The sequence below is a fragment of the Lipotes vexillifer genome, unplaced genomic scaffold, assembly GCF_000442215.2.
Source record: "Lipotes vexillifer unplaced genomic scaffold, Lipotes_vexillifer_v1.1 scaffold1092, whole genome shotgun sequence".
NCBI classification, from domain to species: Eukaryota; Metazoa; Chordata; class Mammalia; order Artiodactyla; family Lipotidae; genus Lipotes; species Lipotes vexillifer.
Genome location: NW_006777748.1, coordinates 533,005 through 559,910, shown reverse-complemented (window position 1 = coordinate 559,910; position 26,906 = coordinate 533,005).

Sequence of the window (26,906 nt, the reverse complement as noted above, 5' to 3'; positions counted from 1 at the left end):
TGATAAGGAGCAGTTATATACAAATATACAAGGAAAATATTAGAAATGCAGCAGATAAATTGTCAGGTAACAAAGAATTTACAAAAGACAAAATGCAACTGGAAAATAAACATGGGAAAAGATTTGATCTTAACTAACAACCAAATAATTGCCAATTAAAGCCAATTAACACCTTTAAAAACATTCCATATCAGCTATTGTATAGTTTAATTTGTATCACTTAAAATCCTGGAAGTATCTCATGCTGGGATACGTTTGAAAAGTGAATTATCAAAACATTTTAGCAGTCTAAAAACACACGGTTGAGTTTTGAATAATGCAGGGGTTAGGGGACCAACCATCCAGGCAGCTGAAAATCAGCATATAACCTATGGTCCTCCATATCCATGGTTCCTCCATATCTGGGGTTCCAGATACACAGATTCAACCAACCTTGGATTGTGTAGCACTGTAGTATTTAACACTGAAAAAAAAATCCACATATAAGTGGACCCATGCAGTTCAAACCCATGTTGTTCAAGGGTCAACTGTATTTAATCTCAATATCCTACTCTGAATAATCCTTATTTTTGTAGTTTATTTACAATAGTGAAAAGTAATGTTCAATGATATAAAAAATATTGTAAATCATCATATGTCTCCTCAAAGGAATGTTTACAGGCATTAAAGCTGATAGTTTTGAAGATTATATAACAAAAACACAATGTTAATAAACATTAGGTGAAAAAGAATACCAAGATGTGTGTATATCATAATGACAACTATATTTTTAAAAAGAAACAAGCCTATAAAAAGGAATGGAATTAAATACAGTGGCCCTCCATAACCAACAGCTGAATTTTGCTGATCTAGTTGGTTGGATCCATGGAAGTGAAACCAAGGATACAGAGGACCAATGGTACCATGCACTTTAGGGATCTGAGCATCTGCAGAGTTTCGTATGAGCATAGGAGAGCTGGGGCGGGGTGGGGGTGGGGGATCCTGGAACTAATCCCACAGGGAAACCAAGGGACAACTGTACTCCAAAATTATAATAGTAGCTTTGTTGTGTTGATAAGACTACAAGTAACTCTTTACTTTTCTCTATATGCCAACATTATCACATGTGAATTATATTTCTTTTATAACTTAAGGAAGTCAACAGGAAAATGAAAAACTAATGCTCAAATATTAAGCTTACCTTTTCCAAACAAATTAGTTTTCCCTTCCCCCAAAGTCCTAGGACCATTACCCAGGTTGGTACTAAAGAAAAGCAAGCATCATGAAAAAAAAAATAAAGTGAATTTAAAACCCCATAAGAATTTAAAAAGAGAGAAAGCTAAATTTAGCTGAAACTGTGGATAAAATTACTAGAGAAATATTTCCCTGAATTCAAATAAAAGGACAATATGAAGAAAAAAATTGCAAACAACATTTTCTCCCCACACAGATTGGTTCTTTTTTTTTTTTTTTTTTTTTTGGAGAAAAGAACACCAAATCCTAAGGCACATTTTTCAAATGAGAAATTACATCAATGTGAACTTGACTTTTGAGGTACAGACATTTTCAAACAACAGGACACAAAGGTAGGGAGTTGGTGTGCTTATCTATTAGCAGACAGCTGCTTATAATTTTGGTTTAGAGCTGGAACACTATTCTTGGAAAAACCAATTGCATTCAATTTATAACAGATGTAACCAAGTGTTTATTACAGTAAAATGCTAGTTTCCATAAGTCAAAAGTTCAATGAATAAACAAGCCCTGTATGTAAGCAGAATGACATTTATTGTTCCGAACCAAAGAATTCACTCTAATCAGTGGTGGACGTTAATTATTCCATTGACTACAGTGTTCTGCTTTTACTCTACTTGGAAGAAACTGGTGGAGGGGACAACTAGCTCCTTTGCTATGTTATATTTAATTATGTCTTATTCACATAGATCCCAACCATGATTGCAATCAAAAAGTTAAATGTGGGAAAATACATAAACATGTCACTTCAATCAACATTTCACCCACGTAACAGTCTTTAAAGAGGGAAAAAGGTAGAATTCAAGACCTAGTTCATGGTTTCTGTAGTCTTTACCTTGAACATCAAATCGTGCCAGGCTTCCTGCCAAAATGGCTTTCTATGTGCCTTTAACGGATGTCCCTAGCTCTGTGGTTCTCCACTTAAACCCTTTTCACAGACCACTCTCAGAGCAAGTTTCCACAAAGACTAGACTATCAGTCACACTAGAAGCTCCTCAGAAAACTAAAAATAGAGTTGCCATATGATCCAGCAATCCCACTCCTGGGCACATACCCAGACAAAACCATAATTTGAAAAGATACATGCACCCCTGTGTTCATAGCAGCACTATTTACAATAGCCAAGACATGGAAATAACCTAAATGTCCATCGACAGATGAATGGATAAGGAAGATGTCGTTTATATATACAATGGAATACTACTCAACCGTAAAAAAGAATGAAATAATGTCATTTGCAGCAACATGGATGGACCTAGAGATTATCATATTGGTGCTAAGTGAAGTAAGTCAGAAAGGGAAAGACAAATACCATATGATATCACTTATATGTGGAATCTAAAATGGACACAAATGAACTTATCTATGAAACAGAAACAGACTCACAGACATAGAGAACAGACTTGTGGTTGCCAAGGGGGAGGGGTCTGGGGGAGGGATGGAGTGCGAGTTTGGGATAAGCAGATACAAACTATTATATATATGTATAACTGGATCACTTTGCTGTACACCAGAAACTAACACAACATTGCAAATCAACAGTGCTTCAATAAAATAAATTTTAAAACACATCTTCAGTTTTCAGTCTCACTCCATGGAATAGGATGAACCAGGGTGCTGATGGCAGGATAGCAAGAGTCCAAATTCAGTTTTGAAAGGAAGAAAAATGCCAGAAACATAGAAGTGGTATAGCTGAAGCCATAAGAGTGAAGGAAACCTGTGAGGTCAGCAGCACTGTGGAAGAAAGACTTTTGTAAAATACTGGGTGTACGGAGGCTCCCATGGTATAGAACTGAGGCAGACCCAATGGCTTCAAGTGCTGGAAGAATGAACTTGGAGAGCTTCACATGCACAAGGTCATGGTCAGATATGCAAGTCCTGGGTGTGGAACAGACTGAAGGCAAAAGTCATCAGATAAACATGGCATATCTTCCTGGTGCATCAATTAACTCCATGACAAGCAATCAAAGCATAACTCATATTACAAATAATTACACACATTATGGTGGGGAATACAAAATTTACATGAAGTTTTAAATTGCAACACAAAAGCTTTGATGGGCTTTTGGGAACCATTTAGGGCTAATAACCACACAAGTTATGGGATTATGCCTTCATTCTCTTCAACCTTTATGGATACTTAGGGATAAAATTTGAGAGAATCTGCTAGGTTATCCAGCCTGGCAACAGAGATCTTCCACAGTCAGCTCCTTGTTCGCCTTCTGACCTCATCTTCCACTATTGATAAATCAAGTATCACTGTGAAAAATAGCTTGGATAGCATCTTAAGAATGCTAAAAATTCTAATTCTACTAATTTCATAATAGTTTTGAAAAACATAGAAGTATGATATAGTCTTCTATATAACTTCAAATATTCACAACTAGAAGTTACTCGTAAGCCAGTCTCAACAATTGAGAAACCTGAGAAGCAGTAAATGTGCAAAAACAAATCTCAACAACAAAAAGTGATGATACAAGTTAAATGCATTAAAGCTCATGCACTGTTTTTCCTTTAGGACAGACCACCATGCCATTACTATTAGTCTCTCTAAATTTTTATATAAAAGCCTAATAAAGTAATATTGTTTCATTTCCCCAGGTCACAGCAGCTAGGAAGCAGATAATCAAATAATCCGAGGAGGAATGGGCATACTGCTGGGAGGAAACACACTAACAGAAACTGGAAGTAGCAGTTTACAGGGTCAGCTAGGGTTAGAAACTGTAATAAGCCAGATACAATCATGCAGGAAGCACAGAAGCATAGGGCCATTCAGTGCAGAAGCAGATTGAAAACATTAAAATCCCTAAGAAAGTGGCATGGGACATGAGAATCAGACAGGCTAAAGCAGCCACTTGACCCCAAATTATAATTTAAATTCATCATTTTCTGCTGGCGAGTCTAAGAATGGGCATGTGAACCAATCCAGGCCAACGAGGTGTGTGCTGAAGTCTACTGAAGGGCTGTCTGGTGACATTCAAGAATTCCTTTCACCACCTGCCACCAGTCTGAGAATGGGGCCAACACACTGTACAGGGCAGAATTAAGGGAGGAACGGAGGAACAGCTAGATCCAAGATTCAAGACCCAAAACCTGGCCCATTAGGAACTGGAATATATGAATTATATTCTCTCCTTGTGGAAGCCAATTTCCATTGGGATTTCTGTTACATGCAGTCAGCCCAAAGCTTCTTATTACACAGACTAAGCTCAAGTCCCAGCTTTGGCATGGAGTGATCTGGAGTAAGCCACTTAATTTCTTTGAGCCTCGGTTTCCTCATTAATAATTGTGAGGATTTAACAAGAAAACAGAGCTAAAGCATGCTGCATCACTTGCGGTCTGCTACTCCAAAGGATGGCTCACCATGAAAACCAAGACTATAAATAGACTATATTTAAGAAACTAAATACATCTGGAAAATATTTTTATCCAGAATTATTTGAATTTTAAAATAATTAATTAAAAAATACTGGCAAAATGTTTTTCTTTAGCATGACAATGAGCATTTATTCTAATCCAAGAGCTAATGATAGACTTCATGGAAAAGTGCTAACACCATTTACATATGCATATATATATATATATATATATATATATATATACACACACACACACACGCACACATATATACAATTTTAATTGTAAAATACATATAAAATTTCCAATTTTAACCATTTTTAAGTGTACAGTTCAGTGGCATTAAGTACATTCACATTGTTATGCAACCACTACCACCAACCATCTCCAGAACTTTTCATCTTTTCCATCTGAAATTCTGTGCCCACTGAACACTAACTCCCCACTCCCCCTGCCCCCCAGCCCATGGCATCCACCACTCTACTTCTGTTCGGATGAATTTGACTACTTTAAGTACCTCACATAAGTGGAATCACACAGTATTTGCTTTTTTGTAACTGGCATCTTTCACCTTAGCACAATGTCCTTAAGGTTCATGCACGTTGTAGTACGTATCAGAATTTCCTTCTTTTTAAAAACTGAGTAATATTCCATTGCATATATATATGTATATATGTGTGTGTGTATACACACACACACACACACCACATTTTATTTATCTATTCCTCTGTTCACCGGAACTTGGGTTGCAACAGCAAAATATTTTTAAGGCATATAGGGTAAATCTGAATAGAAACAAAAATAATAAAAGAAGACAAAATATAGGAAACCTTCTGTGCCTGATTTCATGGAAAAGCAAAATTTCAAAATTTTATTAGAAGCACCCACTACATGTGCTAGGGTTGATTTCTTTTAAACTCCAACAGGTGGATTTATGCTAATTTCTTGTATTGTCTCAGAAGGCAGGTAGTCTAATTTCTAAATGAGGGAAATTTTTCTGGAAAATTTGGACAACTTATTTATACTGAAGGTAAACATACTCAGAGGACATTTTTAATTACCTCCGTTAGTTCAAACTGATTTAGGTAACGAAGAACATGGATTATTTATTTACTTATACTTTTATACACATTGAAAAGGAATAGCTTACACCAGCAGTGAAAGCAACAGCAGTAGTTCATCACATGTTTTTTGAAAAAGGAATAAAAGATGTTATTTATAACAGTAACCCTAACTCCTACAGATGATAACGCTTTACCTATTACTTTACCCACATGCTGCGCAATGCATGGGGTTTGTCAGAGCCAGTTGGGTGAAAGGTGACAGCTCTAAGATATTAAATTAAAATAATCCTGGGGACAGGAAGCTCTAACCCACTTTCCAATTTGCCTAGTGGTTGCACTTTTCGGGCAGAGTGGTCAGAATGGGATGATGGCAATTTGGAATTCCCAGAGTCACTTTGGAAATTCCACCTGACTTTTCAAGGGTACTCTCTCAGGGAAACTGGTTAATTTCCCAGGTGTTTTACAAAGTTCTCACATATTTCATTCTAAAAATGATTTTTTAGTGGGCCTAGAAAAACAGTACTTAAAGATGACAAAAGCCTATACAAAATTGGGTGCACAGAAGCTATTATTAATGCCCTGAATCCAAAAACATTCTTAGGGTCTTCGATACATTAAAAAAGATGTCAGTAGGATTCATACCTTTCATTTTAATATTCTAAGCAAAACCTAGACTCACAGATTTTTTTTATCCCTTAGAGAACATGAGCCATTTCTTTTTTTTTCTTTTCGGTACGTGGGCCTCTCACTGTTGTGGCCTCTCCCGTTGCAGAGCACAGGCTCCGGACGCGCAGGCTCAGCGTCCACGGCTCACGGGCCCAGCCGCTCCGCGGCATGTGGGATCTTCCCGGACCGGGGCACGAACCCGTGTCCCCTCCATCGGCAGGCGGACTCTCAACCCCTGCGCCACCAGGGAAGTCCTTGAGCCATTTCTATATGGATGTCCTGTGCATGTTCGTGGAATAATTCTAGGCTTAAAGTAGTTAATATACTTACATTAAATTTTTATCTTTGAAATTTAGGAGGGATTTTCCTACCCCAGAACAGAATATTCTTACAGTAGTTCCAAGATGTAGCTGTGAGATTCCAATATGCTTTTTTTTATTTAACCCAACAGAAAACTGAAAGCAAAGGAAGTGTTTAGAGCAAGTGAAAAACAAACTAGAGAGGAAGTAACCAACTTTTGGATTCCTGGTACCTCCACGTCCATCTCTGGGTAAGTTCTTTCTATGATGCTCCAGTACTTCAGCTCAGTCCCTCTGCATGTCTCACCTCGTTGTCCCCCGCCCACCCCCACCAATTCATTTCATTAATCTAGTCACCTCAGCCTCGAAGTCCAGCTCAAAACTCATTTCCACAGAGATTTCTTTAAATAACCCTCAATATTCTAAAGGGGTTTTACTCAATATTTCTCCAGGATTTAAACTAACACAACATTGTAAATCAACTACATTTCAAAAAAAAATTTTTTTAACTTCTCCAGGATTTAGATATTTCATTATTATTTACTGTATATTATTATAAAATCTTGGTAAGCGAACACTTTTTAAAATTTTAAAATTAATTTCATCAAGTGACACACATAGCTTAGCAAGTTAAATGCTATTGCAAAGTTTAAAACAAAAATACTATGACACTGTCCAACCTCTCCACAAACCCCCATTCCTCTGTCCTGGAGGCAAACACTTCTGAATTTTTTGACTGTTTAATCTGGCATGTATGTATTTCTTTATTCCCACATAATATGTAAATATGGCTATTTCCTAATCTATTGAGGTGAAATTCACATAGCATAAGTTAACCATTTTAAAGTGAATAATTTATTGGCATTCAGTACATTTACAATGGTGTGCAACCATCACCTCTATCTAGTTGCAAAACATTTCCATCATCCCATCACGCCTACCCATTACACAGTTGCTCCCCCTTCATCCTTCCCCCTGGTCCCTAGCAACCACCAACCTGAATGTGGTCGCTATGGATTTACCTATTCTGAATATTTCATTGAAATGGAAACACATAATATGTAACCTTTGGAGTCTGGCTTGTTTCACGCACCATAATGTGTTTTGGAGGTTCATCCATGCTGTAGCATGCATCACTACCGCACTCCTAATTATGGCTGAATAACATTCTATGGTATATATATATACCACGATTGTGTATCTATGCATCCACTGACAGACATTTGGGTTGTTTCCACCTTTTGCCTATTGTAAATAATACTGCTATGAATGTGTGTACATATATTTGTTTGAACCCCTGTTTTCAGTTCTTTTGGGTATATACCTAGGAGTGGAACTACAGGGTCATATGGTAATTCCATGTTCAATTTTTTGAGGAACCATCAAACACAAACAACTATTTTGCATGCACATTCTATCTAACTAAATAAGTTTCCTGAAGGGGAGGAAATCCTTGTCTTTAATTATGTTTGTATTTTGCTTTCTTTCTTTCCATCCTTCCCTCTCTCTCTTTCTGTATCTCTCTCTCCAAGTTATATGGCTCCTGGTTTAAAAAAAGAAAAAAGGTATAGATAGGAACTTTCCATCTCTGTAAATTTATTTCAAATCAGATCAGTCTTGCTGTTTCTCCATCCACATACTCTTCTCCCCAGATAAAGAATTTATCAGTAAGTAAAAAATAATGCAATTTAAAAACTATTTTAAGCTTGTGATGAATAGCAAAGCAAACAAAAAATTATTTAAACATGGAAAAAAAATTTGGGACAAATCCTGAATCACAGAACATTTCCCTGTGACAGAAAACTTGCTTATTAACTAGTGACTCTTCAGAATATTTCTGCTATCCTGTAAACCACGTTTAAATAGTTTGAAAAAGAAAAATGAGAAATGGAACTATTCTCATAAGGACTAAGATATTTAATACATGAAAGGCCATGTCAAAGGTAGTCACTGATTTTAACTACTGGCACCACAATTTGTACTGAGTATATAATAAGGTGGGGAGGAAGTGAAAACTCACATTTATTCTGCCCCTACTGAATCATTCACTAGTAGGCTAAAACGGAAAGAAACAGGATTTAGGATAACCAGTAGGGAAGCCCGATCTTAATGGCTTTGGACACTAAAACACAGCTCCAGAAAGCCAGAAAACCCATATGAAAAACTTTTTGAAAAGATACACATATTTTAAGGGGATTTATATGTAATTCTCTGTGATCATTGCCATGAGAGCCTGGGTCTCATTATCAGGATAACTGCACTTTTCCTGTTTTCAGATTGCAGACGCAGTGAATGACATCACGGATGACATGTTTACCTTTGCATTGGCTGCAAGTGAGTTCAGGGCCCGATTTTCTGATCCACATCTCCAAGGGTAGAGGATTTCGTAGCATACATTTTGTACACTGATCTCATCATAAGTTCATTTTTTTTCTTATCCCTATTTCTACTCTCATTGTATGTATCTTCTTTGCTCTGACTTAAAAGCTATTAGGAACAATGTAACAATAAAGAAATCAGCCTCTCTAGCCATTCCACTCCCAAGTGGACTCTGATTCTAGGACTCTAACCTTAATTGACACATTTCCAGCAATCTGTAATTATTCAATAGGTTCGGGTGATCTTAGGGTAACCTGTATTATCAATGCTTGAGAGCATGGGCACAACTTACTGTGCCTCATTTCGCTTAGTTATCAGTGGACAAAATTCTTACCTCCTCATGTGGTTGTGCAGCATAACTTACCATAATTCATGTAAAGAGTTTAGCACATGGCCTGGACGATAGTAAGTGCTCAATAAAAATCAGCTCTTATTGGCTACTGTGTCCTCCTGTGAGCTTAATTTAGAACAAACATTTGTATATACATAATTCAAACTACTTCATTTTAAAATGCACTAGTACAGGGGTAACCAAGTATTTCTTAATACCAAGAAGCATTTTAAGTTCACCAACCTAGAGGTGAAAATAAGGTGAAGAAGTAAAGATAACGAGTGCAGAGAACTCTTCCAAAGAGTCAGGTTGTGAAGAGAAGGGGCAAACTAGGTGGGAGGTTTTAGTATTGAAGGAGAATTTAACTGTATATATTGAATTAATGCCTTAATTTATAATCCAAAATTTTTACATATTGCATTGATTTAGCACAAGGGATGCTTATCACAAAAGGATGATGAGTTTACCTATTTAGAACTACTACAAAATGTGTGCATAAGAATCCAGTACCAAAGGGATTCAATGATCCAAAACAGCCTTATATTGTAAATCAGAGTTTTGTTTCAGATGGATTTAAAGAAAGGTATTGCTCATTTATTTCATAAGGAGAAGCTTTCCAAATGCCCTGAGCAAATTTTGTTTCATTTTGTGTGTACAGAGTCTATGTTTCCTATATTTTAATGGCATATCCTCATCTAATGGAAATATGAGCATAAGTTTCCTATATGCAGCATTAGTCAGAATGCTTCCATAAAAGCTATTTAAGGCATAAAAGAACAATAATGTCTTTCAAAATTGAAACATACATTTATATCATTTGTGTCACAGTTTCTGCTTTCTCATCACTTGCAAATTGGGGCAAAGTGTTCCCCTTTAAAACAAAACCCTTTCTTTTTCAAAGATCATGACTTTCAGAGGTCATTTTGGCAGACTGAGTAATGACATTTATCTTTTAAATGAAGTGTTGTAAAAGTTAAAGTGTCATATAAGCTTTGCCTTTTTCTTTCACAGGCAAGTTTAATTGTTAAAATTTGGGTAATGTGACTACTTCCTTTAGAATCAGTTCTACCTTTTTTTTTTTTTTTTTTGCGGTACGCGGGCCTCTCACTGTTGTGGCCTCTCCCGTTGCGGAGCACAGGCTCCGGATGCGCAGGCTCAGCGACCATGGCTCACGGGCCCAGCCGCTCCGCGGCATGTGGGATCCGGACCAAGGCACGAACCCGTGTCCCCTGCATCAGCAGGCGGACTCTCAAACACTGCGCCACCAGGGAAGCCCCTACCTTATTTTTAAGAAGGTAATATTTATAGATGAGACAAAGTAAATATATATGTTTTGACACTGAAATTCCCAAAGTTACATGTTAGCCATATGCTTAATGCTCATTTTAAATCTCTCTGGTATATATTTGAAACTTCACATTGTGAGTCACAAAATACTAAAGGTAAACTCTTATAAGCTACACTGAAGAGACCCTAAAATTGATACAACTTTTACCATTCAGTCACATAATACTCAATAGTAAAGAGGAAGTAAGATAGAAAAGGAATCTCCTTAAGAAATCATCACTGTTTTTTAAAAAATAAAATTTTAAAAGCTTCTGAGCCACAGAATTTTAAAAATGAACAAAATTAGAATCTAAGGCTTATATTTTTCAAATGAACATTTTGAAACAGTGGTTAATTATTCTGGAAATAGAGCCAATTTTAAAAAACAGATCCTTTAATAGTAATTATATCAAGAAATTTGGGGACCTATAGGAGAGGGATCAAGATAGCAGAGTAAGGGCTTCCCTGGTGGCGTAGTGGTTGAGAGTCCGCCTGCTGATGCAGGGGACACGGGTTCGTGCCCCGGTCCGGGAAGATCCCACATGCCGCGGAGCAGCTGGGCCCGTGAGCCATGGCCGCTGAACCTGCGCAGCCGGAGCCTGTGCTCCGTAACGGGAGAGGCCACAACGGGGAAAGGCCTGCGTACCACAAAAAAAAAAAAAAAAAAAAAAAAAAAAGATAGCAGACTAAAATGACACGGAGCTCACCTCCCCAGACCAAAAAAAAAAAGAGAAAATAGGAATAGCAGGCTCAATAAAATAAATTATTTAGGACATAATATGGACAAAATCTGGGCACAGTACTTTCATCCAATTTAGTTACTCTTTTACTCACTTCACTGACTTAACAAATTTAGGGCTAGCCACCAAAGGGATAAAATGAAGTCTCTCTCCTCCACCATCAAAAGGGAGAGAGAGTCATGCAAATAGCAGCTGTAATACAATAAAATAACTGTTATAATCAAAGTGGGAACCTAGTGCTAGGGGAGCATAGGGAAAGAAAGGTAGCTTGGGGTAAGAGGAACCACCCAAGCCTGAATTGACAGGTCTTTGCAACTAATTGCATATGGAGGTGAAGTTAAGAAATCAAAGAAAAGTTTAGATAGCTGACTGGGACAATCTCTTGAGTAAGGAAATATAGAAAGGGGAGCAGATCTGGAAGAGTGCAGATCTGGAGGGATGATGATTTCAGATTGGTACGGATTAAGTGTGAGGTGCCTATGAAACAGCTGGGTGGAGTACCTAACAATCAGCATAGATACAAGTCTGCATTTAGAAGGAAGTTCTGAGCTGAACAGATTTGAGAGTAGGTTTGAAGTCAAGGATATAAATAAAATTGCCTAGAGGTATCAAAAAATAGGAGATCATGAAGCATTAATTTTGCTGGGGAATACAGTAATCTAAATGGACTAATTTTTAGAATGCCTTCAAGTCCAGAATCACATCACATATTCCAATGCAAATTAAAGCTAAACTTTATTAGAGATACTAAAGAGTTTTAGTGGGTGTCTTGTGAAAGAATAACTACTACTGATAACAAGAATAATGATAATAATATCAGCATGCAAATCAACACAGGTTCCTAGACAGAGAAATTAGGCAGAACCTTAAAAATGGAACTACATAGGGAATTCCCTGGCACTCCAGAGGTTAAGACTCAGCGCTTTCACTGCAATCCCTGGTCAGGGAACTAAGATCCCAGCAAGCTGTGCCGTGCAGCCAAAAAAAGAAAAAGAAAAAAAAAAAAAACGGGACTACATTAGAGCAAAACTTCCATATTAACTGAAAACATGATTTGCACAATGGTCACCACTATTGACACCGTCATTCCTATGAGGCTGGTAAACATGCAAAGGACTTTTAAAATGTTTGCTGACTGATGCATTTTTAGAGAAGAACAGTATTTAGACCTACATCTGTTCAATGATAGTCTGCCTGAGTAGGCGTCAGACTAATCTGTTGCAAGTACAAAAACAAAATCTCAAATGATAAAATAACACTGAAACCATTAGTTACTGTAAACGGAAACCAATAGCTCTTGATATGGGCCTTGGGGTCTTAGAAATGGAAAAATAATGCAAAGAGCCAAATGAACACAGGTTTACAGACCAGAACATGTGCTAGATGGGCTTGCAAAAGCCACCCTGGGTACCTGAGCAGGTAAACGCAACCCAAAGTATGATAGCTTCAAACTGTTCAAACATTCAGGGATGCTCTAGCAACTTGCTCCCTGCCCTCCTAACTCCTGCTACCTCAGTTAATCCATGACACATCCTCCCTTGCTATTTTCCAAATGCTTAGTTCATGGTTAGAAACCTCTCCACTCAATTCATAGACATTCCTACTGACCCCCCGGTGTTAACTTTGGCTGTCCCCCACCTTCATCCTCTGAGATCACATACAGAACCAAATATCTGGCTACTACACTCCACCCTAACCACTTCATCCTCTTTGCTGCTTTTGGCAGAACATAAGCAATTCTATACTCTTAAGAGGCAATTAAAGATTGAACTAATAGGTGACATGCAAATCTTCTAAAAACACTTGATTGAGAGCAAAAGAAATAAGGCATGCTGGCTGAGGTTATTCCTGCATTATTTAATTGAATGGTATTTACAACTATTAATAATTAGATAACAGTTACCTGTGCAACTTCATCAAATTTTAAAAAGTAAAAATCATGGCATGATAACATTTTACCTCTCCCAGTAAACACAGAAGTTCAAAGGCCCTATGAAAATAAAATTCAACTGCTTCTGACATTTGCAATGAATATTAATTTCGCTTAAATTATTTGTTAAAAGCTTCAAAGACAAATGTCCTTGAAATAATGTAGCTTCAAAATAGATACCTGGTAAATTGTAGTTAAGTAATAACACAATTATTTTAAATTTATCCATTAATATTCAATTCCACATCCATCTCCAATCTCTTGGGTACCAAGTTCACTGCACAACTGTGCAGTGACTTAAAAGAGTTTGCCAGTATGTCCACTGACTGGGCCCATAATGGTGGCTACAGGTCAAGAGAACAAGGTCAAGAGAACAAAAGGACTGGGGGTCATAGGGAGGAATGTTTATGTTCCTCTCTCCGCGTTCCTCCCTCAAACTAGAGAGAAGCAAACTTCTGTCATCGTTTCCTTTTCACCCTCTGTGCCAGACACTGTTGATACCCTGTATACTTCAGCCTAGAGCTTCGGAGGAGTCTAGAAACTTCCTTTCTCCCTTGCCTGCAGGGTCCCTCTGAGAGTCTATCATTGAGAGGGCCTCCGATGGGATTTGGAAGGTGTACATTTTTGGTTTTGTTTTTGCCTTTTTTTGGAGCAGAGGAAAGTTTATTGCAGGGCCATGCAAGGAGACGCTGTGGTTCATGCTCTAATAAAACCCCCGAGCTCCCCGAACCGTTTCCACAAAGCATTTTTAAAAGCCAGGTGAGGGAGGGGGGTCGCAAGGGCGCACAGTTCTCTGGTTGGCTGATGGTGAGGAACAGGGCATTGTCACAGGGGCTAATGTTATCAGTCCTTAGGCTCCAGGAGCCCTGGGGGGCTGGGTGCTCATGGCCATCAAGTACTTAACATCTGCCATTTGGCGGGGACAGGTTTCACACCTGTTAAACAACTCAGGAAATGGGCAGAAAGTTATTTTTTTGTGATGGTGGCTGCAGGCAGACAGCAGAAGGGAGGAATGCCCTATAGAACGGCACCCTTCTTTGAGTTCTGCTTCCGGATTTCCTAAGAGTGTGCTTGGCTCTCCCATCTTGTCATGGCTGTGTAAGTCTCGAATTCTCGGAGTTCAACTTCTGCCCACTGAAACACTTCAATTAGTTTCTGTTTTCCCTCACTCACCCTTTCCCAAAAGAGGGGAGTAGTTGGTTTGATCTGCTGAAGTTTGCCATTAACTGGACAATAGCTTACTAGCGGGCAGGGTTCCTTCATCTTTCACTTTCTGGGATGGGACCCAGACGGCTGTCCTTTGTTTCTTGTTCCCTTCTGGTAAACACATCTGAGCAGGTCCCCAAACCTTCTGTATTCATTTCTTAAGGCTGCTGTAACAAAAATCACAGACGGAGTGGCTTAAAGCAGCACAACTTTATTATCTTAAGAGTTCTGTTGGTCAGAAGTCTCACTGGGTCAAAATCAAACTGTCAGCAGGGCTGCAATCCTTCTGGAGGCTCTAGGGGAAAATCAATCTCCTTGCCTTTTCCAACTTCTGTAGACTGTCCACATTCCTTGGTGCGTGGCCCTACATCACTTCAACCTCGGCTTCTGCCATCACATCTCCTTCTGTGACCCTCCTGCCTCACTCATATGAAGACCATCATGATTATATTGTGTCCACCCGGAGAATAATACCCAAGATAATAATAAAACCCAAGATAATCTCCCCATCTCAAGATCCTTAACACAATCAAAGCCACAAAGTCCCTTTTGCCTTGTAAGTTAAAATATTCACAGTTTTGGGGAATTAGGATGTAGACAGTTTTGGGGGTGAGGTGGCCATTACTCCGCTTACAACACTTTCTTTCTGGAAGCAGCCTGCCAGCCTCATCCATATTCAAGCAAGTGGTCTTGGAGCCTGTCTGAAGAGCTGGTCCCTCTCTCCCTCTGCAAGCACACTTGAGCTTGTGGGGTCCAATTCTAAATAAAGAGTAGGAGTAAAATACTCCTTTGGATAAGCCTAAAGCATATATTCTAATACAGATTTCACAAACCTCTGCAATGAGGATTCTACAGACAAGCAAAATCACTATTTATATTTTCCATCAGGCTAGCACTCTTGCTTGGCTGGTTTGCTTTTATTGATCAGAACCTTTGAGAATAAGAAGGGTAGATGGTGACCCGGTCCCCTAGACTCATTATACCCACCCATAGACATCTGATGAACTACCTGACGGTTCTTTTGTAACAGACTTTGCACTGTATATATTCCGCAATTCGAATTTTAACAACAAATTTTTCAAAACCAAGGCACACCTGCGTAAATCTACATTTGAGTAAAAGTTCAATGTAACTTGAATCATCTTCAAAATATAAAGAATTTTTCAGAAATACTCTCACCAATTGAGTTATTTGTAGTGGGGTGGATGGACCTAGAGACTGTCATACAAAGTAAGTCAGAAAGAGAAAAACAAATACCGTATGCTAACACATATATATGGAATCTAAAAAAAAAAAAAAGTAGTTCTGAAGAACCTAAGGGCAGGACAGGAATAAAGACACAGACATAGAGAATGGACTTGAGGACACAGGGAGGGGGAAGGGTAAGCTGGGACAAAGTGAGAGAGTGGCATGGAGATATACACACTACCAAATGTAAAACAGATAGCTAATGGGAAGCAGCCGCATAGCACAGGGAGATCAACTCGGTGCTTTGTGTCCACCTAGAGGGGTGGGATAGGGAGGGTGGGCGGGAGACGCAAGAGGGAGGAGATATCAGGATATATGTATATGCATGGCCGATTCACTCTGTTATACAGCAGAAACTAACACACCATTGTAAAGCAATTATACTACAATAAAGATGTTAAAAAAAAATACCCTCACCACTTAACACTAAAATACAGTAAAATCATAGCACTCAATATTTTTCAACTTCATATCAGCACAGAATGAAAAGCCTTGTGAATGCTCATCAAGGAAGCTACTCTACTCATTCACATTGGATTAACAAGCATACACTATACTGTTCACACCGCTGTTTCTTCAGCCAATACAATCCTCATTAGCTATAGATAAAGCCGTCTTCATCACATTCATAATTGAATAAATCAATATCAGATGCAGAAATGTCCTTGGTGACAGCAGAGCAACTGTGTTTAAAGAGCCTAATACCTGCCAGTGCAGGAGCTTCATCATCATTTTAACTGAGAATAGCATTATTTGATTGGAACACGTAGAAGGATTAATGGAAATTTTAAAATCATATGATGGCAAAGCTAGAAATTACACTGGCCTGAATTATAATGCAGCTCAGGGAGTCTCTGGCCTAGAAAAATGCTGTCTGCATAAGGTGACAGAAAGCCTATCCCACTCCTGCCACTTCATTTTCTTAGTCCTTCGGCCATCCATTCGTTCACTCACGTTCATTCATACCTTGATTCACTCATTCTGCATCTATCATGTACCTAACACTGGGGATATGAAAATAAACAACACACGGACCCTGCCTTCAATTTGCTCACTCTCTACCAGAGAAGAAAAACATTCAATTCACTCTTTGCACACAAAAAAAAGCTATAACAGAGGTCACGAGAAGCAAGAGGAGGGATCAGGAATTCTGCCCAGAGAGCTCCCAGCAAGAGGCAGCACAGCCTCATATCACCATGTGCTAAACAGAGATACGACAGCACTTGAGGCAGAATAAGGGCTATCTAGTAATAAGGGCCAGAGAGACATAATAAGTTTCACAGAAGAGGTAATATTTGACACCTGCTTTGAAGAATAGGTAAGCACATGTCCATCAGGAAAGAAGAAAGGGCATTTCAGGTGGAAGGAAGTTTCTTTTTCTCCATGAATTTTCACCCACTACTGGTGGGTGAGGCAGCATCTGGTGAAACACCTGGAGAACAAGTCATGAACACCTTAACCTAAAACTTTGCACTTCTCAATACATCTGTTTCCAGAATAACCCATCTCCCTTGGAGGGGATCCACATGACCCTCCTTCTCTAGTCTAAACACACCCAACTTCCTCTTGGAATTCCCACCAATGCCTTAAAGGTCACATCTGCAAGTCCTGTTGATTCTAACTCCAAACCAAATCTCTAGTCTGTCCGCCTCTCCTCACCCATCTCACCTCTGCAGTCACACCTGGACGCTCCACCTTGACCCCACTTAATCTCTCCAAAAGTAGCACGTCATCTTCGTAATACACAAATCTTTTTGAGTTGCTCCCCTCCTGAAAACTGTTCACACTGCACTTGGAATAAATCCACACTCCTTGCCAGCCCCCAGGACTCTGTGATGAAGCCCCACCCAAATCTTCCACCTCGGTTCTCACTGTCTTCTCACTCAGGGCTCCAACCAGAGCTGCCATCTTTGAAGCCTCCAAACAAGCTCTCTCCTACCCCAAGGTCTCTGTATATCAGGCGTCCTCTACCTGAAACCTCCTTCCTCTCATTCTTTACTTGACCAGAAACTCCTTATCCTTTAGAGCTCAGCTTGAGGGATAGTGCTAACCAGTGGAAAGAGCACCCAAAAGGGAGGTGGGCAGGTCTGCCTTGTGTACTGGCCCTGACGTCTCAGGCTACGTGAGAAGGAAGTCGTCCCGTGTTTCTGGGCCTGTGTGTCCACTAGAAAATTAGGGGATGGGACCAAATGCATGCTCATGTTTCTCCCATCCCCATCCTTCTTTTTCTACTGTTCAACTTAATCGTGTTGCCCTCTTACTCCCTTCTCCCCATGACCAGCCTAAAAGCATTTTTCCTTCCCTTACTCTACTCCATTTCCCTCTCATCTCCACTTTGAGTTTCATAAAAGGAAAGAGCTAAAATGGAAAGAGCAGAAATAATGAGTGATAGCACAACAGACATGGAAAAAGTGCTTCACAAAATCCAATACCATTTTATGATAAAAACACTCAACAACCAGGAAGGGAAACGGAACTTCCTCAACCTGATCAAAGGCACCTTCGAAAAACTCACAGTTAACATTATACTTGATGGTGAAAGACTGAATACTTTCCCCCTAAGATCAAGGACAAGACAGGGATGCCTACTCTCATCCCTTCAATTTAACCTTGAACTACAGGTTCTAGACAGAGCAAATAGGAAGGAAGGAAGCAAGCATCCAGATTGAAAAGGAAGAAATACTAAAGAATTTTTTAAAATATGTGCAACACTTATACCCTTAAAATTACAAAACACTGTTCAAAATATTAAGGAAGACCTCAATAAATAGACAGCCATGGCACGTTCATGTATCAGAAGAATTAATATTGTTAAGATGGCATTACTCTCCAAACTGACTGACAGATTTAACACAATTCCTGCCAAAATCTCAGCTGGATGTTTTTTAGCAGAATTTGACAAACAAATCCTAAAATTAATATGGAAATTTAAGGGAGCCAGATAGCCAAAACAATCTCAAGAAATAAGAAGCAAACTGGAGGACTCACACTTTCCAATTTAAAAACTTACTACAAAGCCACAGCAGTCAAGGCAATGCAGTACTGCCATAAGAATAGACATTTAGATAGATCAGTGTAATAAAATTGAGAGTCAAGAAATAAATCCCACATTATAGTCAATTAATTTCAGCAAGGGTACCAAGATAACTCAACCCTTTTCAACAAATGATGCTGGAACAACTGAATATCCACATACAAAAGAATAAAATTGGACACCTTCCTCACACTATGCACAAAAATTAACTCAAAATGGATTAGACCTAAATTAAGCAAGAGCTAAAATTACAAAACACTTAGAAGAAAACATAAGAATAAATCTTAATGAATTTGAATTTGTTGCACAAGTGATGAAAGAAAAAACAGATAAATTATACCTCCTCAAAATGTCAAAACTTCTGTGCTGCAAACTAAACCATCAGAAAAGTGAAAAGTCAACCACGTAAAGGGAGTAAATATTTGCAAATCATATATCTGACAAGGGACTTGTATTTAGACAATTTACAAACCAATAATAAAACGACAAATGACTTTATTTAAAAATTGACAATGTATTTGCATAGACATTTATTTCTCCAAAGAATATATATAAATGCTCAATAAGCATATGAAAAGATGCTCAACATCACTAGTCAATAAGGAAATGTAAAATCAAAACCATGATGAGATACCACTTCACATCATTAGGATGACTACAACCAAAAAAAGAGACAAGTGTTGGTGAGGATGTGGAGAAAATAGAACCCTCATATACTGCTTGGTGGGAATGTAAAATGATGCAGGCCCTTTGAAAACCAGTTTGGCAGTTCTGCAAAATGCTAAACATAAGAGTTATCATATCACACAATAACTCCACTCCTAGATATCTACCCAAGTGAAATTAAAACATATATACATACAAAGACTTGTGTGTGAATTTTCATAACAGTATTACTCATGTTAGCCAAAAACGGGAAACCACCCAGATATCCATCAACTGATGGATGGGCATATAAAATGTGGTATATCCATACAATGCACCAAGAGATGAAGTACTGATACATGCTACAACATGGATGAGCCTTGAAAACATTATGCTAAATGAAAGAAGCCATTCACAAAGGCTATACATTATATGACTCCATTTATATGAAATGTCCAGAATAGGTAAATCCACAGAGACAGAAAGTAGGTTAGTGGTTTCCAGGGGCTGGAAGGTAGAGAGGGAATGGTAATTGTCTGGTAAAGGTACGGGAATTTCTTTTAGGGGAGATGGAAATGTTCTAAAATTTGAATGTGACGACTGTTGCACAATCCTATGAATACACTAAAAAAAACTGAACTGTGTACTTTAAATGGGTGTATTTTAAAACACATTAAATTATATATCAATAAAACTGTTTTTTAAAAAAGGAAGGAAGAAAAAAGATGCCCTGAGACCATGCTTCTCCTTAGTCATCACTGAGATCACCATTCGCGGTGTCCTCACCTCCTCCCACCCCAACCCCCAAAGCCCTCATTCTTCCAACAGAGACCCAAGATTGGCTCCTATGGTGAAATGCTCAGCATAACCTCACTCAGTCTGGGCTTTTCCTTTGAAATGTATGTATATATATACATACATATATGTATGTGTATATCACACGATTTATGTTATATACAGAAATTCTAAATTATAAATTTATAAATTACAAACTTCGAATTTCTAAAGTTCGTATTTCCAAAGGCGTACCCTGATCATCTATTCCAGGGGTCAGGAGACCCAGAGGCACAATCTAACCCTCAGCTTGTGTTTTGTTTTTTGTACTGCCCTTTAGTTAAGGACAGTTTTTACATTTTCAAATGGTTGTTTAAGAAAAAAAAAGAATACATGACAAAAACCAAGCGTGGATTGCAAAGTCTAAAATATTTATTTACTATCTGGGCCTCTGTAGAACAGATTTGCTGACTCCAGGATGTATACATTTTTTTTCTACTATTCACAGAGTTAAAAAGAAGAGGGATGTTTATGGTTTCCTTTGCTGTGCAAAAGCTTTTAAGTTTAATTAGGTCCCATTCACTTATTTTTGTTTTTATTTTAATTACTCTAGGAGGTGGGTCATAAAAGATCTTGCTGTGATTTATGTCAAAGAGTGTTTTGCCTATGTTTTCCTCTAAGAGTTTATAGTGTCTGGTCTTACATTTAAGTCTTTAATCCATTTTGAGTTTATTTTTGTGTATGGTGTTAGGGAGTGTTCTAATTTCACTCTTTTGCATGTAGTTGTCCAGTTTTCCCAGCACCATTTATTGAAGAGGATGTCTTATCTCCATTGTATACTCTTGCCTCTTTTGTCATAGATTAGGTGACCATAGGTGCGTGGGTTTATCTCTGGGCTTTCTATCCTGTACCATTGATCTATATTCCTGTTTTTGTACCAGTACCATACTGTCTTGATTACTGTAGCTTTGTAGTATAGTCTGAAGTCGGGGAGCCTCATTCCTCCAGCTCCATTTTAACGAAATATTACTCAGCCACAAAAAGAAATGAAATTGGGTCATTTGTAGAGATGTGGATGGACCTAGAGTCTATCATATAGAGTGAAGTAAGTCAGAAAGAGAAAAACAAATATCATATATTAACGCATATATGTGGAATCCAGAAAACTGGTACAGATGAACCTATCTGCAGGGCAGGAATAGAAATGCAGATGTAGAGAATGGATGTGTGGACATGGCGGGGAAGGGGAGGGTGGGATGAACTGGGAGATTAGATTTGACATAAATACTCTACCATGTGTAAAATAGATAGCTAGTGGGAACCTTCTGTATAGCACAGGGAGCTCAGCTCGGTGCTCTGTGAAGACCTAGATGGGTGGGATGGAGGGGGAGGGAGGTCCAAGAGGGAGGGGATATACGTATACATATAGCTGATTCACTTCACTGTACAGCAGAAACTAACACAACATTGTACAGCAATTATACTTCCATAAAAAATAAATAATTAAATAAAAATAAAATTAAAAATTTTTACAAAGGAGAGAGATGGGGGTGTGTAGGAAAAAGGGCAAGAGGAAAACTTGTATCTTTTCTTTTACATCATTGTTTGCAATAAGAAGAGTAGAATACAGACGATAGCTTGTACAGATTTCATTAGAGTCAACTGTTAAATTTTGAAGGGTTCTGAGAGCCAGTTGATGTCATGCTGAAATAAGCTATGGCAGAAATATTTACAACACAGGAGTCAACAAGTGCAACAACTCAGAGCTTTTCGCTTCTCCAGGAAGCCAGCACACCTCTAAATGAAAACCTTCTGTAAATGTTCTCACCTCTCTACTTTTCAGAAATCAGATGGTAGGGAAGAAGCTTTGAATCTGCTTTTGGGTCTACAGGGAATGCGTTCATGCACCACCATGGAACAAAGCTAGAAATGGGTAGGGAAGTACTCAGGGCAATGTACGATGTCCTCCAAAGAAAAGAAACCTCAGAATCTCACAGTGACTGTCTCTCATCCCCCCTCTCCCTGTCCCTACTGTGCTGCGACCCCCATTCTCTGCATGAGTGGCCAAGACAGTCTCCACTCTCAGGTCTCTGGAGACTGTTGTGAGGCGAAGGGCCAGCTAACTGCCCGGACTATAGGTAAAACCAGCTCCTGGCATTAACCAGGCAATGGATTGCCAAGAGAGTAGAGCTTAAATGTTCTCACCACAGAAAATAAATGGCAAATATGTGACACGATGGAGGCATTAGCTAATCCTATGGTGATAATCATTTTTCAATATATGTGTATCAATGGACTGTCAATAGAGTAGAGCTTAAATGTTCTCACCACCAAAAAAAAAAAAAAAAAAAAAAAAAGAAAAGGAAAAAAAAGGCAATTATGTGATGTGATGGAGGTGCTAACTAATGCTATGGTGGTAATCATTTGTCAATATATAAGTGTATCAAATCAACACATTGTACACCTTAAATGTACACAATGCTATATGTCAATTATCTCAATAAAGCTGGGGAAAAAGGCAACAGAGAAGATTTCCTGATCACCACTAGAGGCAGCACGGGTCACACTCTGTGTAAAGGCGTTTGAAGAGACCTGAATGCTGGGGTTTAACCATAGAATGAGGCCAAAAGGAAGGAGAGGCGATGAAGACTGTAGGAAGGAGAGGAGGAGGACGAAGTAGGAAGGAAAGGATCATTGTTTTGTTACTTCTACAAAGGGGGTGCCAGATGCCAGGATCCAATATTAGGGATCTGGTGAGCAAAGGACACAGGTATGTTTGAGAAAGGTGGGATCAGGACTCTCAGCAAGTTTCCAGCAAGCTAACCACGCTTCTCCTCTGTAGAGCAGGGCCATAGCAGAGGCCTCAGGGTGGGAGACTAGGAGAGCACCTTATTCCTTCCAAAACCATGAGTGCCACTGATGGGTGGATATAGCAACACTGAGATTTGCCTTGTGTGCGTCTTAATTCTCAAGGATGTCTTACATACTTAACGTTGATTATATAGTTTTGTTTACACTTTATTAATTTAACATGAGTTTATAAATCGATTTTTAAAAGTTGGTAAATACAGGTGATCCAACATTACCTATTTAATAGAATAACTATATATATTTATTATATGTATATATAATATACAGTATATATAATTTTAATATATAGTATAATTATATACTATAATACATATATTATAGCATATGTATTACATTATACTATGTATTTTACATATAATATATATATACTACATATAACATGTATATGTAATATATATAGTCTCTTGGTCTTTTGAATACACCAATAAAGAGTCAAGGAAGAGATTACTTACAAATTGCCAGCCTAGATCTTTTGACTGTAACACGATGGAAATTAGAATTTTAGTAACTAGAAATTAATACTCATTTTCTCATATGAAGAAACAAACTATAGTATCATTTTTTAATGCTCAGCAATGAATTAAATAGGTTTTTCCCAAGGCAGCTGGGAACCTAAATTCCACATGTAACAGTGTCTCTAGGAGAAAAAAATTTCCAAACAACCTACTTATTAAAAACATTTAGAACAAAGTGTGTTTGTAAACCAGCCACAAAAAAAATTGTGTACACAGTTGTTTGGAAAGCTAAAAGTCACCCCCTCTTTCCTTTCAGTGTTATGATAATTTGGGTTTCTATCCTAGAGTCCCCAACACACACTCACAGTCTCTTGAAAAGTTGCTCTGGCTGCATGTCTCACAGTTGTAAGAAAATGGATTTCTCACGGCTCTACTTCAAGGTTCTTGGCCCCATTTTTGCTGCTTTGGTAAGTTTTCCTGGCTGCAGAAAAGCTACTCTAAAGTAATGCAAATTGGACAAGGTCACAGAGCATGCTAAGAACAGATCTGGTAACCCGCAAGTACTAAACCCAAGACGCTCCTTCTATTTCTAGAGCAAAACATGGGCACAACATAACATTATTGTTCTGTTAAGGCAAAACCATTATGAACACTCAGGATTGCAAATACTATCTGTTGAGTAAACTCGTAAAGTGTGACTGCCCTGAGCTAGTAGGAATTATGAGCTATAGGGTTTAGTATGGTAATTTTATAGAAATATAATAGTGTACCCAACTTTAACACACAGGCACAATATCTGCTCACAATGTCCTGGTAGAACCGTAAAAAACATCCTATCAGCTCAGCCAACAGTGCATTTAAACAGGCACAGCCTATTCTTAAGCTGTGTTTTTATAATTAAGGAGTGGTATTTAGCACACAGGCAATTCTAAGCCCTGAGGATAGCTTTACTGGGGTCCATTTTAATTAATTATTATTTTTTCATGTAGTACCTCATTGGTTAATTGATACGGCCTCATAACTCGTCCTCAGCTAAAATTCGTTGGGCCAGGAGGCAACCAATGAGAATAGTCATGTTAAGACAAGCAAGAAGCAAACCCAGCATTAAGAGACAAGAAAAGTAGTTAAAACCCAACCTCGGTGGCCAACTAGTGACCTACACAGTCTCTCTCTGTCCCTTCTGCTCTCAGTCCTGACTTCATCAGATGACTCCATTAAGAAAGAATGTTCCAGAAACAGCTGTGTTGTCCAGTTTGGCCCTGATCTCCACTTTTGGCTCCCAGGTTACTACTCTTCCTATCCCCCCACTGCCACTGCCATTTAAGAAGTACAATGTTGTCCCTTAGGGGAAGAAGATCCCCACCCCACTCCAGAAGGGACGGCATGGAGTTCGGGATAGACTGTGATGCTCTCACCCTGAAGATGGAGCTTACAGCAGCCGCCTTCCAGAAGCCCCAGGACAGAGGGTATGTCACGGAAAGAATTATGCCGTATCTTAGAGAGTTAACAGCATTTATTTCCTAATTATTTCCAGCAGCACATATAAACAACCCCTAGGGCTCCTTCAAGGTCATTTCTAAAAATAACAGCTAAAGATCCTGGGAGAGCAGGGCTTCTGACCACAGTCTGGGTTAAAGGAGGGACAAAAAGTCCAGGAGACCAGAAATGACAACATAACAATCACGTCTGATACTAATTAAGCATGTACCACGTGCCAGGCGCTGTGATTAGAACTCAACATGCATTTTTATTTAATCTTAACAAGACCCTACGCTACAGGCACTATTTTCTCCCCAATTTATTTACTTGACAAACATTTACTGAACACCTACTATGTGCCACACATTGTTCTAGGCACTAGGAATACAGAAATGAACAAAGCAGATAAAATCTTTACCTTCATGGAGCTTGCCTTCTAGCGGGGGAAACACAAGACAGAAGCAGGTAGAATTTATGGTCATAATAGTCACAAGAGCTAAAAGGAAATTAGTGTAGAAAAGGATAAAACCTTAGAGGGGTGTCATCTCAAATAGGGTAGCCAAGAGAGGCCTCAGTGAGAAGGAGAATTTGAGAAAAGAGGGAGGGAAGGAGTGAGTCAAGCAGGTGACTGAGAAAGAACATTCCAGAAAAAGGGTACAGCAAGTTCAAAGTTGCTTAGAAGAGAGCATATGTGGTGTGTTGTAGGAACAGGAAGGTGGTCAGTGTGATGGAAGTACAGTTATGGGGGGGGGGCGGGGAGTACAAGAAACCGGAGAGTTAGAAGGGGCCAGACAGTGTAGAGCCTTACTCATTTAATGTACTGGAAGGACTTTTTCTTTTCCTCAGAGAAGAGATGGGAAGACATGGGAAAAGATAAGCAGAGGAGTAGTATGACATAACTCATGTGCTCACAGTACGGCTCTGGCTGTGTGTGGAACCTAGACTTTGAGGCGGGGCCAAGATGGAAGCCAAGAGAGAAGCTAGGAGACCACTGCAGTAACCCAGCTGGGAAATGGTGGAGGCCCAGCCCAGGCTGGTGGCAAGGGAGACAGTGAGAACTGGTCAGATTTGGAATGTATCATGAAGGCACAGCTACAGGATTTGTAAATGAATTTGATGCTGACTGTAAAGAAGAGGTGTGAAGGACGACTCCAAGGCTTTTGGCCCAAGCAACCAGAAAAATGGAGCTGCCCCTTGCGGAAAGGAGTAAATGGGAGAAGCAGGTCTGGGGAAGGGGCACACCAGGGGCTCATCCATCCAGAAAGGGACACTGGCAAAGGGAGCAGTATTTTAGATTCAGAATCTCTAAAAGGATATGGCTCTCATATTAAGAATTCCAATTCTACCTAAGTGACGCCTCCTTCACTCAATCATTATTATACTCACTCACTCATTCATTCATTCCTTTATTCAACAAATGTTTATTGAGTGTCCACTGTGTGCCCAACAGTGTGCTAAGTCTCAGACATGCAGTCAGCAAGAAATATTCCACTCTTTTTCTTATAAAACTTATAGTCTAAAGGGGAAACAGTAAACAAATAATTATGCAAATACATCTATACCCATATGTAGGTAATTACCTATAAACAAAACAAAAGTCTAATAATAAATAAAAAGTAACTTGCCCAGGGGCTTCCCTGGTGGCGCAGTGGTTAAGAATCTGCCTGCCAGTGCATGGGACACGGGTTCGAGCCCTGGTCGGGGAAGACCCCATATGCCACAGAGCAACTAAGGCCATGAGCCACAAGTACTGAGCCTGCGCCCTAGAGCCCGTGAGCCACAACTGCTGAGCCCGCATGCTGCAACTACTGAAGCCCGCGCGCCTAGAGCCGGTGCTCCACAAGAGAAGCCACCGCAATGAGAAGCCTGCCC